This window comes from Thamnophis sirtalis, unplaced genomic scaffold (genome assembly GCF_051295495.1).
Source record: "Thamnophis sirtalis isolate CommonGarterSnake01/CBP01778 unplaced genomic scaffold, rThaSir2_p1.2 scaffold_9, whole genome shotgun sequence".
NCBI classification, from domain to species: Eukaryota; Metazoa; Chordata; class Lepidosauria; order Squamata; family Natricidae; genus Thamnophis; species Thamnophis sirtalis.
The window spans coordinates 62,221,532-62,235,037 of record NW_028261389.1 but is presented as its reverse complement, the minus strand read 5'-3'; the positions used below and the strand labels follow the sequence as shown (position 1 = coordinate 62,235,037).

Here is a 13,506-nt window from a genome sequence, read left to right as displayed (position 1 = left end):
GGTATGACTAAATGCCAAAGGTGCATGGAATGCTGTTACCTTCCCACCAAAGGTGGTCCCCATTTTTCTACTTGCATTTTTACATGATTTCGAACTGCTAGGTTCGCAGTAGCTGGTACAAGTAACGGGAGCTCACTCCGTTATGCAGCACTAGGGATTCAAACCACCAAACTGCCAACCTTTCTGATCAACAAGCTCAGCATCTTAGCCACTGAGCCACCACGTCCCTTTTCAGACTATTAGGAGGGCTTAGATATTTGGAAAGTGAAGTTAACTACTATTTTAAAGATATCAGAGACAAAAAATAAGATTTTGGTATCTGGATTATTATTTATGGTCAGTGGAATACAAATGAATTCCTGTCCATGCTTAACTACTATGTTATATGAATTAAACTGTCAATTGCATTATGCTTATGAAAATCCACTCCCCTAAATGCTTTAAACTTTTCAAGTGCACTCAATAATAGATATCCCTTCATTGTTTTCTTGTCTTTAAAAACCTGCCAAATAATAAAGCAGCTCATCTTGTGCTTCAACCTTTCCTGACATTCCTGTTGAGAGAAATAATGTAATACATATATAAACAGCCAAGGTGAGTCATATTTGATTTGTTTACTGATTTTTTTATCTGCTTGATTCATTTCTATTATCTATTTTAGGAAACCACTTTGTGCAAAAGAAACACCAAAGTAGTTTTTATGATTTCTCTTTTAAATGTTATGAGAATAATTTGAAACTCAACCATTTAGTAAGGAATTAGCAGCAATTTGAATGGAATGGTAAATCACCTCAATGATAAATCAGAGAACTTCTCTCTGATCATAGAATCTTTCTGGAAGCACCAAAAAAAAAAACTTCAATAAAATAATTTGTAATGCTCATACAGGTCAAATGGTAGCAAAAACAATTTTAAGACCAAACTGTAGCTCTTAGTTAAATGTGAACGTCATTCTATTCTGGTTCCAGTATCGTCTGTCTTCAAACTCTATGTCCAGCTCATTTTCTTCGTTAGGATATTGTGGTTATTGTTGAGCCACAGGTCTGTTGGGAGCGCCAATTTCATAGCTGTCATCAGCTTATCCTGGCTTCAGTTAGTGACTTGGGATGTCTTTTGGTGGGAGGAAGAAATGTTGGGGTGAACAACTTCTTCCTTCTTCCTGTACTGCAGTTTTCTCCACAAAACATCCCCCAACAAGTTTTTTGGGGGGGCACTTGTTGGAACCCTGGGATTTTTGTCTCTGCTGCAGGTGCTGCAGGTTCTGGGCCCAAGTCACTAACTGAAGCAGGATAAGCTGATGACAGCTATGAAATTGGTGATCCCAACATACCAGTGGCTCAACAATAACCATAATATCCTAACGATGGAAAATGAATTAGCCTGGAAAAGGTCAAAACTGTACGTCCCCACAGGGTTGAGGCTGGAAGTTCTACAGCAAAGCCATGAGGTGGAACTATGAGACCACTTTGAATTCCTAAAAACACTCCACCTGGCCAGGCGTCAATTTTGGTGGCCAAAGATGGAATCGGAGGTGGAAGATTACATAAAAAGCTGTGCTACTTGTGCAACGATGAAACGACTGTTACATTTGCTAGAAATCAAACCTGTTTTTTTCCGACTAAAAATGTTTTCTACAGTAAATGCGGGGATGGGCTGCTGGGGGTTCACAGGGGTTCAGAAGAGCCTCTAGCTAAAATTCTGTGCAGTTCAGCAAATTCCCAAATCCCACTTTTGGCTGGCCCTGCCAACCCCACCTCTCCCTGGAGTCCACATGCGGCCCATTTTGGATGCAGGTAAGTGTAGGGCACGCGTGGAGGTTTGGGGAGGGTGAAAAACAGGCATACCAGAAAATCGGGGCCTCTGGAACTTGGGGAGGCCATTTTCATCCTCCTGAAGAATCAAGCAAAGCCTCCAGAGTCCGGGGAGGGCAAAAACTACCCCCCTGTGGTGCAGGAGACCAACAAGGCTACACCCACCATGGCGATGCCCACCCCACAAGTGAGCAGAGAACCCCTTACTAAAATTTTTGAAGCCCACCTGAGTAAATAGGATAATTGTATTCCATGCCTTAGATCTAAAAGCGTATCTTAAAGATCAAATTTGTAACAGGAAGAGTCTGATTTAGAATGGCTCAACCAATATTATTTTATTGTTTTCCCATAACATTTGTTCAGAGAAGAATCAGAGATGATAGATAGATAGATAGATAGATAGATAGATAGAAGTTTATTTATATGCCGCCCTTTTCCCTGGGGGGACTCAGGGCGGCTCACAATCCAAGGGGGAGGGGGAGACAAACTTTTAAACATATAAGACAATACATAATTAAAAAGCACAACATTCATACCATTCGGGCGGGTTACAGTCTTAGCCCCAGGCCTGACGGGATAGCCAGATTCTGAGGGCTGTACGGAAGGTCTGGAGGGTGGTGAGGGTACGAATCTCCACGGGGAGATCGTTCCATAGGGTCGGAGCTACCACCGAGAAGGCTCTCCTCTGCATAGTTGCCAGTCGGCATTGACCGGCAGATGGAACTCGGAGGAGGCCTAATCGATGAGATCTAATAGTTCGCGTGGAGATAATTGGCAGTAGGCGGTCTCTCAAGTACCCAGATCCACTACCATGTAGGGCTTTATGGGCGACAAGTAGCACCTTGAAGCGCACCCGGAGATCGACAGGTAGCCAGTGCAGCTCATGGAGGATAGGTGTTATGTGGGTGAAGCGAGGTGCACCCACAATCGCTTGCGCGGCCGCATTCTGGACTAGCTGAAGTCACCGAATATTCTTCAAGGGCAGCCCCATGTAGAGCACATTGCAGTACTCCAGCCTAGAGGTCACAAGGGCACGAGTGACTGTTGTGAGAGCCTCCCGGTTCAGGTAGGGGCGCAACTGGTGCACCAGGCGAACCTGGGCAAATGCCCCCCTGGTCACAGCTGACAAATGGTGTTCGAAAGTCAGCTGTGGGTCCAGGAGGACTCCCAAGTTGCGGACCCTGTCTGAGGGGTATAATGTTTGACCCCCCAGCCTGAGAGGTGGAATACTTGCCGGATTGGTGGGAGGGAAACACAACAGCCACTCGGTCTTATCTGGGTTGAGCACGAGTTTGTTAGCCCTCATCCAGTCCCTAACAGCTTCAAGTCCCTGGTTCATCACGTCCACCGCTTCATTGAGTTGGCACGGGGTGGACAGATACAACTGAGTATCATCCGCATACTGGTGGTATTTTATCCCGTGTCGCCGAATGATCTCGCCCAGCGGTTTCATGTAGATGTTGAAAAGTAGGGGGGACAAGATCGAACCCTGTGGCACCCCATATGTTAGGGGCCTAGGGGTCGATCTCTGCCCTCCAACTAACACCGACTGCGACCTGTCCAAGAGGTAAGAGGAGAACCACTGCAAAACAGTGCCTCCCACCCCCACCTCCCGCAGTCGTCGCAGAAGGATACCATGGTCGATGGTATCAAAAGCCACTGAGAGGTCAAGGAGAACCAGGATGGAGGCGAAGCCTCTGTCCCTGGCTCTCCAGAGGTCATCGGTCAATGCGACCAAAGCAGTTTCTGTGCTGTAGCCAGGCCTGAAGCCGGACTGGAATGGGTCAAGATAGCTAGCTTCCTCCAAGGACCGCTGGAGCTGAAAGGCCACCACCTTCTCAACAACCTTCCCCACAAAGGGGAGGTTGGAGACTGGACGATAATTGTTAAGAACGGCTGGATCCAAGGATGGTTTCTTCAGGAGGGGTCTCACCACCGCCGCTTTAAGTGCGGGGGGAAAGACCCCCTCCCTAAGGGAGGCGGTAACAACCGCCTGGATCCAGCCCTGTGTCACCTCCCTGCTGTTAGCAACCAGCCAGGAGGGGCACGGGTCCAGTACACATGTGGAGGCACTCACAGCTCTCATGGCCTTGTCCACGTCCCCAGGGGCAACATCCTGAAACTCAACCCAGGGGTGGTCTACCAGATTATCCCCTTGTGCCTCGGTTGGATCTGCAGAATCGGAGTCCAACTCCGACTGAAACCGAGCAACTTTGTCCGCTAAGAACTGGACGTAGTCCTCAGCCCTACCCTGCAGGGGATCCCCTGTGTCCCTCCTGTTTAGGAGGGAACGGGTTATCCTAAACAGGGCGGCTGGGCGCGACTGAGTGGAGGTGATCAAGGTGGCAATATAAGCTCTTTTCGCCGTCCTAATTGCCCTGATGTATTCCTTGATGCACGATGTTAGAAGTGCTCGGCTCGATTCGGATTTGTTGGACCTCCATAGGTGCTCTAGGCATCTCTTCCAGCGCTTCCTCTCCCGAAGTTCCTCGGTAAACCAAGGAGGCCTCCTGGATCCACTGCCTCCGAGCGGCCGTAGTGGCGCAATCCGGTCAAGAGACTCCGACGCTGCCGAGTTCCAGGCAGCAACCAGAGTCTCCACCGGACTGTGGGCGAGAGTATCAGGAATAACCCCAAGCTCCGTCTGGAACCTCAAGGGGTCCATAAGTCGCCTGGAGTGGAACCACCTGGTCGGTTCCTCCTCCCTACAGTGGAGGTTTGGTCTCCGAAAGTCAAGCCTCAGTAGGCAGTGGTCTGACCACGACAGGGGTATGATCTCACTACCCCTCAGACCAAGATCACAAGTCCACTGCTCCGAGAGAAATACGAGGTCGAGCGTGTGACCCGCTGAGTGGGTTGGGCCCCGAATTACCTGGGTCAAGCACATGGCTGTCATGGAAGCCATGAACTCCTGCGCTCCATCAGAGTGTTCACCGAGCGAAGGCAAATTGAAATCCCCCAGAACCATAAGCCTGGGGAACTCAATTGCCAGCTCGGCTACCGACTCGAGGAGCGAGGGGAGGGCTGCTGCAATGCTGTTGGGAGGCAGGTACGTTAACAGCAAACCTACTTGACCCTTGAGGTCCAATGAGTGGGTTGAGTGCACATCTAGTCACACTATTTTGGACATTCAACAAAATATCAGTCTGAGGAAAGGGAAACAAGCACTTGGAAGACTGAGGACTCATGTTTGCGGTTTAGTTTACTGCCCTTCTCTTGTTTCTGGCAAGTACTCTAGATTGTGGGAATCCTTCTGGACTCTAAAATAACCAGGACATCTCAAGTAGTTGTAGTAACCAGGACTTTTATTTCTTACTAGCTGATAACCCGGCATTGCCTGGGTATTTATTCATAGGGGAAAATTGTCCAGATCAAATGTAATTTCTAATTTTGGATTTTCCCCCTTACCAGAGAGAGCCCCCTTGTGGAGTTCTATGAAGCTGTTACCATGGCAACTCCATTGTGCTGGACAGTGGAAGCCATTTAAAGGCACAACATGCTGCATCTTAACCGAACTCACACCCTGAGGGGTGTTAGGGATGTCTTATTCCCACAGTATTTGTCTCCAGAGTGTAAGTCATCTGTGTACCAAGTTTGGTTGAAATTGCTCAAGTCATTCCAGAGTTATGCTGGAATATACACATACACAGCCATTTATATATATAGAGAGAGATCCATTTCTTTATACCAGCTGGCTGGAGAATTCTGGGAGTTGAAGTCCACAAGTCTTAAAGTTGCCAAGTTTGGGAACCACTGCTTTATACCAATTGGTATGCAATCAGTGGCCTTCTTTGGAAAAAACATACCTTGCTTAATGATATCCATCTGGGCTATTGTAATAGCATTGTAAGCCACCCAGAGTCACGTTTGGTGAAATGGGCAGCATATACGTTTAACACATAAATAAGCAACTAAATAAATAAATCTCTTATGAACCAGCTTCTGAAGATGCCAAGGAAAATAGTCTTTCAGGCCTAAGCCAACATTTAGGAAAGTTCTGAAAATTTAATTAATTAATCTTCATTTATTCTTGTACAGCGTTTTCAAGGAGAAATGTACTGTCATTCTCTTTATGTCTGCTCTGATATTTCTTTTGCATAAGTAAGAAGTTTTAACTGTTAGGATCTCTAGATATTATCAGCCTTGACTATTTTATTGTTATAAGATTCTTACAGTCACCTTCTATTGTTTGCACAAGCAGGGTAGAAAGAATATTGATGTTTTTGAACTTTGACGCTGGAGAAGATTCTTGAGAATACTATGGATAACTAAGAAAGCAAACAACACAATCATTTATCAAAGCAATCAGAGTTCTCACTTGAACCAAGAATGATTGGATTAAAATTATCCTAATAATTTTTGCAAAGATATAGATCTCAAGATTCTGGGAAAAAGTGGAAGAAAAGAGAAGAAATTATTCTTTTGGGGAAACTCTACCAACCAAAGTGTCTATGGAGATTCTCAGTCATCTGGGTCATGTTTGTCCCAAAGGTGCTTTTTCAAAAGGCAACTAAACTTTCTTGTTTTCTTTGTAGATAATTTCGCTTCTTATCCAAGAAGCTTGTTCAACTCTGACTGGATGGTGGGGAATGGAAGGATTTATATTCCTTGCAGAGAGCTTGTTATTTGCATCCTTTTAGAGAGTCATTGAGGCCACTTGGAGGTTTATCTGTGTCCCCCCTGAGTAGTGCAAATCTGTCTGTCTGAGTCTGTGTGCATCTTAAACTGAAAAGCAAATGGTTCCTGTAATCTTCAAAGGAAAACAAGAAAGTCAAGTTGCCTCTTGAAAAAGCACCTTTCAGAACAATCATGATCTGGATGACTGAGAGTCTCCATAGATATTTAGCTATGCCCTTTGGGGTGAACACCCTTCGAATGGTGCATGAATATGAACGGATTTCTAATGGCAGATAACAATACTTTTGTAAGACAATATTGTTTTAAGGCATTTTAAGAGGGCTTATTAATCCCTCTTAAAGTTAAAGTTAAAGTTAGCTCACCAATATTTTAATTATGCTATGATCCAGGTCACCTAGGCAGAGGCAGGCATTGATAAAGTCCTTTATTGTCCTACTGGCTGCCACAACAAATTATCCTACAAGGTTCCCCCACTTCCCTTAAGGCAGCCACCCTCAGTCCCACAAACAAAAGCTAGACAAAACCAATTTGTAAGGGCAGCCAAAAATTCCAAAGAGAAGGGGCAAGATCCAGAGTCAAGGTCCAAAGAGCAATGCAATTCCAAAGGCCAGACAGATCGATGAGGCCAAAGACAAGTCCATAATGTCCACAAGGCAAAAGGCAAGGCACGGGCAGAAACAAGAGTCAAGGCTGAGTTTTCCAAAGCCAGGGGAGCGTAAGCCAAATCAAACAAGAGATAAACTCCCTGGCTTCTCCTTAAGTCAACTTATGGCAGGTGTTCCTGGTGAAGAGGGGCGGGATGAACTTCCCCCGAGCAGTCAAGCAGCCTTCCTTTGATCTTGCCTCTGCTCTACTCTCCGTGCCTTGGATCAAGAGGGAGCGGGAGCTGTTCCTCATCAGAGGGGATCTGCTGCCTGTTAGAACCACTGCCTGTCCAAAGCCAATCCTCCATATCTGTGAGGACAGGCAGCTGTCTATCCAGTTGATCATCTCCCCCAATGCCTGAGGAGACTGGGACAGCATCTTCCTCTGTCTCTCGCCTATCCAAACATTCCAAGGGAGATGTCTCATCCCCATTGGACGGTCCCAGCACCAACTACTCTACCTCCTCCTCTGAAATGGGATCTGATGGTGCCATGACATAATTAAATAATAAAATTAGGGGCCATATGCCCAAATGCAGCATGTATATATGTGTGTGAATGCACACAGACATATTTGGCTATGCAGAAGAATTTCTGTACATCAAATCACTTTGTGGACTAAGTGAGTATATAGAACACTTTATAGTCTAGGAAAATGGGAGTAAATAAAATTGCACTTCAAATCATAACTCAACTCACAGCTCTGTTCATCTGTACTATATTTGAATATGCATCTTCACTTATAGGGTTAGGGTTATCCTATTTAAGAGCTACATTAGAACAAATACAACAGCAAACATGCATTTCATGTTATAAATATTTTATAAATATCTTCTTATTAATCATATATCTTTCCAGGGAGGTTTAACCTTATCTCCTTATGAAGAGAATTCTGTGTTTTCACTTGTTAGGAAAAGAGACCTATGAACTGAGCAGAACTTTTGATCACTGCATAAACATATCCATGTAGTATTCTTAATAGTAATAAGCATATAATTTGTCACTGTCCTCTTCCAGGATGTTTTCTGATGTGCTAGTCTAGCCAACAAATCTAACATTTCCTGTTGCTCACACAGGGGTGAGTGTGGAAATAAACCAAGTGTGACTAATTTCTATCCTTATGTTCAATGGGATACCTAAATTTACTGATATATAAGGGAGAATATGATTAGAAGTATGGTTTCTTAAGGACAGAGAAATCATTCCCAACTGTATAAATTGAATCATCAGTAACTGATTGAAAATTATAAGTGCTTTGCCAACAGTCCTGAACTGTGATTAAATATCTAAATGCGATTCATTCTGTGGAGAAATGGTGTTGGAAAATCAGCGTCTAACTGCAAAGACATAATCTAACAATTTTGCAGGAGTGCAGAAGACAGTTGTTTCATATTTTTCAACCCAAGCAGCATATTCTTGTTTTTATGATTCTTTGCAATATTCAGGAGTCACTGTCTACTGAAATGAATATGGTATAATCCTATACTCTAATGTAAGAAGCTCATCATCATGTCAGAGCAAACACAAGAACCTGGCAATTATATTCCATTTAAAAAGTTCTAACTCATTAACACCAGCAAGTTGCATTGGGCAAAATGTTATGCTCCAATACAAAGGTCAATTATTATTCTCTTTGCTTTAGCGGATAGTAATTATCATTTGGGGGTGGGGGGGGAGAGACAATCACCATTGAACATAGCTGGGAGACAACTGATTTTAAATAATCCAAGATCAGAAATTTTCTGGTTTGAAGCTGGGTATCCTTGATAGTTCAAAAGCATTTAACTATCAATCCTTCCTGTGGCTTTTCTGCATCTTTGAATGCACCTTTTGATGTTTTCCCAAGAGTCTTGGGAAAGGAGAAGTGTTATATCAACCTACTTCTCTTGCATATAAAGATTTATTAGGTGTGAAGTGATGAATTACCATATGTTGGAACATGACAGTATCTCCGTATAACACACTTTAAAGGGAAAAGTAATTTCTTTTATTGCATATTTTTGAGATGAGCTCAGGTCAGCTAGGTGCTGCCACTTAGCTATTTGGAGATGTAAAAAAGAAGATTTAGTAAGAAAAAAACAGATGTGGGAAAAATACAGATTTCTGCAGCTGTTGGAAAATACTTTCCATTTATAAATTTTGCTATAATTTTATCTGGAAAGTGCTTGATAAAGTCAACCTTAATTATAAATTACAGTCTGGGTCCTACATAAAAGAAATCCATTTTCCATTTAAAACCACCATTCATCCATCTTATGAATGGGGGAATTCAGATCATCTTTTTTAATTTTACAAAATACAATATGGTCTTTAAAGTCCTCATAAATCCAACTTAACTTGAAAGAAATTCTACCTTTACTATCTTTAAAAACCTCCTCCGCCCCCTGGAGGCCCTCCAGAGGCTTCAGGGACCTTCGGGAGGCTTCCCTGAAGCCTCCGAAGGGCATAAAATGCCCCTACGAGCAAACTGGAAGTTCCTGTTTGTTCATAGGGCCGGTTTAAGCCCTCTGAAGGCTTCAGGGAAGCCTCCTGAAGGTCTCTGAAGCCTCCAGAGGGCTTAAACTGACACTATGAGCAAACTGTAAGTCCGTTCCCGAACTTCCGGTTTGCCCATAGGGCCAGTTTTTTGCACTCCGGAGGCTTCAGGGAAGCTCCTGAAGCCTCCGGAGGGCCTCCAGGGGGGGAGGTTCTTTTCACCCTCCCCAGGCTCCTATAAAGCCTCTGGAGCCTGGGGAGAGTGAAACATGCCGTAAAAAAAGGCTGAACGACGCTGACAGTGCAACGCCTTGCGTACCCTGACAAATGGCTCCGTGTGCCACCTGTGGCACACGTGCCATAGGTTTGCCATCCCAGATATAGCATATAAATAGTCTTTCAGATTTTTCTTAAAATGATTTTTTTGCTACTAATGTTTTTGACCAACTAATTATTACAAAATAATAAAACAAGTCATATTCTCTGAATTACAGAACACAAAATAATGAATCACGGGACAAATATCAAACTAAAATTTAAATTTAAACTTTGACCACAGTACACTATTTATTAATAGCCCAGTGCAGTACTGATAAACAGTAATGAAAAATAATTAAAATACAAATCTGAAATATACTATATATGTCATATTTTTGAACCAATGAAAAGTAATTACTTCTCTTAATTCTCACTTAACAAGATTTTGAACACAATTTCTCAGCTATATGATTTTTTTCAAAAAATGAATTATGTACGGTAACTAATATACAGTTCATACTATGATAATATTATTTCAACTTTTCTGAAGCTATATATTAAGTTACAAGTCATCCTTACCAGAGTTTTTATGAAAGAATGAAAGGGCAGCAACTAAGAAGTACAAAGACTAAGTTTTGGACATCTCCACTCCGCATATAGAATCCTTACAAAATCTACAGAAAGAAAATGGAATAACGTGTTATATCTCTGAAGGTGGTTTTTTTGCACAGTAAAGTTTTTTTCCAGTTTAAAAACTTTCATATCTCTGGGGAGGATATAAACTGGGGAAAAAAGACATTATATGCAATGTGTATCTCTTTACAAATCATTCAGAAAACCTGCTTTGTAATGCACAAATATGCATTCCAAGCACTCTTTTTGAATTAATAACATAGAACTGCCCTTCATTCTCATATGGAAGCTGTTCCTGGTTGTCTCCACATAGAAGGTGGATGTGCCCAATCAAATAAATCAATGTTTCAAAAGACTCATATCTCCAGAGCACGTCTAACAAATTGCAGTTATTCATGCGTCTGACTTGAATGTGGATCCCTCTAAAAGAAGGTAATTTACACATGTTCCATGTTCCAAACCGTGGCTTTGTCCAATTATCACCATAATCTTCTTAATAGCTGGCATTTTGCCATGTGAGATTTCTGAAAAATCAGGGTGACTGACTTCAAGATCTTGATAACCCAATTTCTTCAATGTGGTATTTCTTGTTTCATTTCACAAATTGCACTTAATTTCCTGGCAAATCATATGTATGGAACTACCTTGACGCAAACTAATACATACAGTAATATAATATGCATTTTGGAAGACATATATCCCAAAAGGCATAATACTTGAACAAGTATACCTCTCCTTGCTAAGACTATTTATATTTTTCATAAGAGGAGGTATCAGATAGTTGAGATTTGCTCTTATATGCTTTCGGCATTCAATGAAGCACTGCTATATAGACTAAATATTGTTGTATAAACTATAACCAATGCTTCCAATTACAAGAAAAAGAGACACAGATTTCCTGATCACCTCTAATGGCCACCCTTCGTAAATCAATCAGAGAAGAAAGCTAAATAATATTTTGTAGGCGAAGCAGTCTCTGCTTACTGTTGGAATTATTCCAGCTAGTTTGGATTTCTTCCAATCTATTCATATTCAACAACTTGAATCCTGCATCATAACTGAAGTTTCAGTGCTTTGAAACTGCCTCTGAATGCTTAGTTCATGAAATATAAAGGTGAATATCATCCACATGCATACAAAGCCCAGCTCCAAAGCTCTGAATTATGTCTACTTATGTTGACATTAAGTTGAATTTATAGTAAAAGTGAGGTTCATATAAAATGTTTTCAGTCCCCCGTTGGCTAACTTAAAAATCCCCAATAATGAGCTGCAGAGAAAAACTGCATGAACAATTCAGTCGTACACATATCTGGTCTTCTAAAGTGTTATTCAAAGTTACTGAGGATTTGAAAAGCATTGAAAATGAATAGTTTCCTTTTCAACTTGTGTATAATGCCACTATAACTGAGAACAACCTTGGCCAAACTCAATATATATTTTAAGACTACCTGAAGAGGAAAGTGTCACTTAGATGTGGTTTCTTTGCTACATTGTGAATTAGACTTGTCAAGAAATGCACCTTTGAGACAGGTCCAGCACTGCTAAATAATCCATTTTCTTAAGAATGGGCAGATGACTGCATTTAAGCAATATGCTCTACTTGGATTTAAAGAATTCACTCATTCTCTCTAGAAAGATACTCCTACACACAATTCTTGAATCTGACAAAATGGACTTCGGGCAAAACCATCCCCCCCACTTGCTTATGAGCTTTTTCCTTATTTCAAATTTATGCATTCTGACATTAGACAATAGTAGAAATTCAGAACTTATTTTTTTAAAAGGCTGAAAAGGCTGAAGGAACAATATTATTCAGGGAGTTAATAATACCTTCTGAATGCTATTATGATACCATTCATAGCAGCATAACTCTGGAACAAAACTCTAAGCTCTAATGAATTGTTTACAGTTGCAATAGTGAATATTAGACATCTTTTTTGGTCCTTTGAAGTCTTAATTAGAACGGAAATGAACAATTCTTTATTCAGAATCAATCAGTCAAATGAGAAAGAAGATAATTTCTTGTTTGCACCAAGTATTTCTAAGTTGAATTAAAGTGCAGTGAGAGGCCAACTGCTCACTCTACTCTTCTACTCCTAATATTAATTTCCACACTTTTGAGACATACATATACAAATAATATTTTAAGCAATAATTAACAAGCAGTTTTAGTGGCTTTCGGGAGACTGATGTCCTGACTAGCACTCCCAGAATAACTAAGTACCATTTTCCCCCTCAAGCCATAGGGTCATATTTTTTAGTAAAGAAGTTTAATTTTCTTAAGCAATAAAGAGTCTTGTGCACTTTAAAGCCTATTATTATCTTATAATATTTCATGAAAAACTATATACCATAATATGGAACATAAAATGTAGTATGGTTGTACTGGCTAGGAGCTATACTCCCCCAATGTTGTGACCATTTTCTGGTTTTGCTCTTTATTTTATATTTGATGTTTGAATCAGAGACTCTGAAATTCTAACGTCTCTAGTCCTAGGGTATAATGGCAAGTAAGAATGGCATGCATTCCTCTGATTTCTTGCCTTTCTTTAATATACCCTTTAAATCTTCATGGGAATATGAACAAGAGCTAATTGATTTTAATGGGCCACACATAAAAACAGTTCAGCCCCTCTGTTACATTGGGGGGGCACTTCTTTAGAGAAAAACTAATATGTTTGTAGATAACATGGCCAGGCCAGAGGAAGGGTGGGGGCGTTCTCCCACATTGTTAGAACACAAAATTATCTCTGAGACCAGGTTCTGGAAAATTCAGAAGCGGCACATTAAAGTACCTTTCCTCCCAGTGCATAATAAAGTTGGGAAATTTGTTTTAGAAATAAAAGTCAATTTTGAATGAGACACATCCATGGATAAACAGCCTATATAACTTGAGGAAAAAATGTAAGTATAGAGATCAATATAATCAAGAAATAGGAGCTTTAATATACTCGAACATGAAGAGTTTCCTTTATTGTTCTTCACCTGTAGACAGAATCTTGCCAACTACATATATATTCTGGGAAAAAGTAGGGAGAAGCTGTTTT

At 41.4% G+C, this 13,506-nt stretch overlaps 1 protein-coding gene across 3 annotated transcripts in view; it reads right to left on the bottom strand.

Moving 5' to 3' along the window:
• PLXNB2 (plexin B2) overlaps nucleotides 1-13,506 on the bottom strand; it is a 367,326-nt gene that overhangs the window by 129,556 nt on the left and 224,264 nt on the right. Inside the window, exon 3 of one of the 3 annotated variants that reach the window (XM_087722148.1) lies at nucleotides 10,406-10,500. The exons of the other annotated variants lie outside the window; for them this stretch is intronic. The gene's annotated coding sequence lies outside the window, so the exon portion shown is untranslated. The remainder of the gene's footprint in view (nucleotides 1-10,405; nucleotides 10,501-13,506) is intronic. 3 annotated transcript variants of the gene reach the window in all.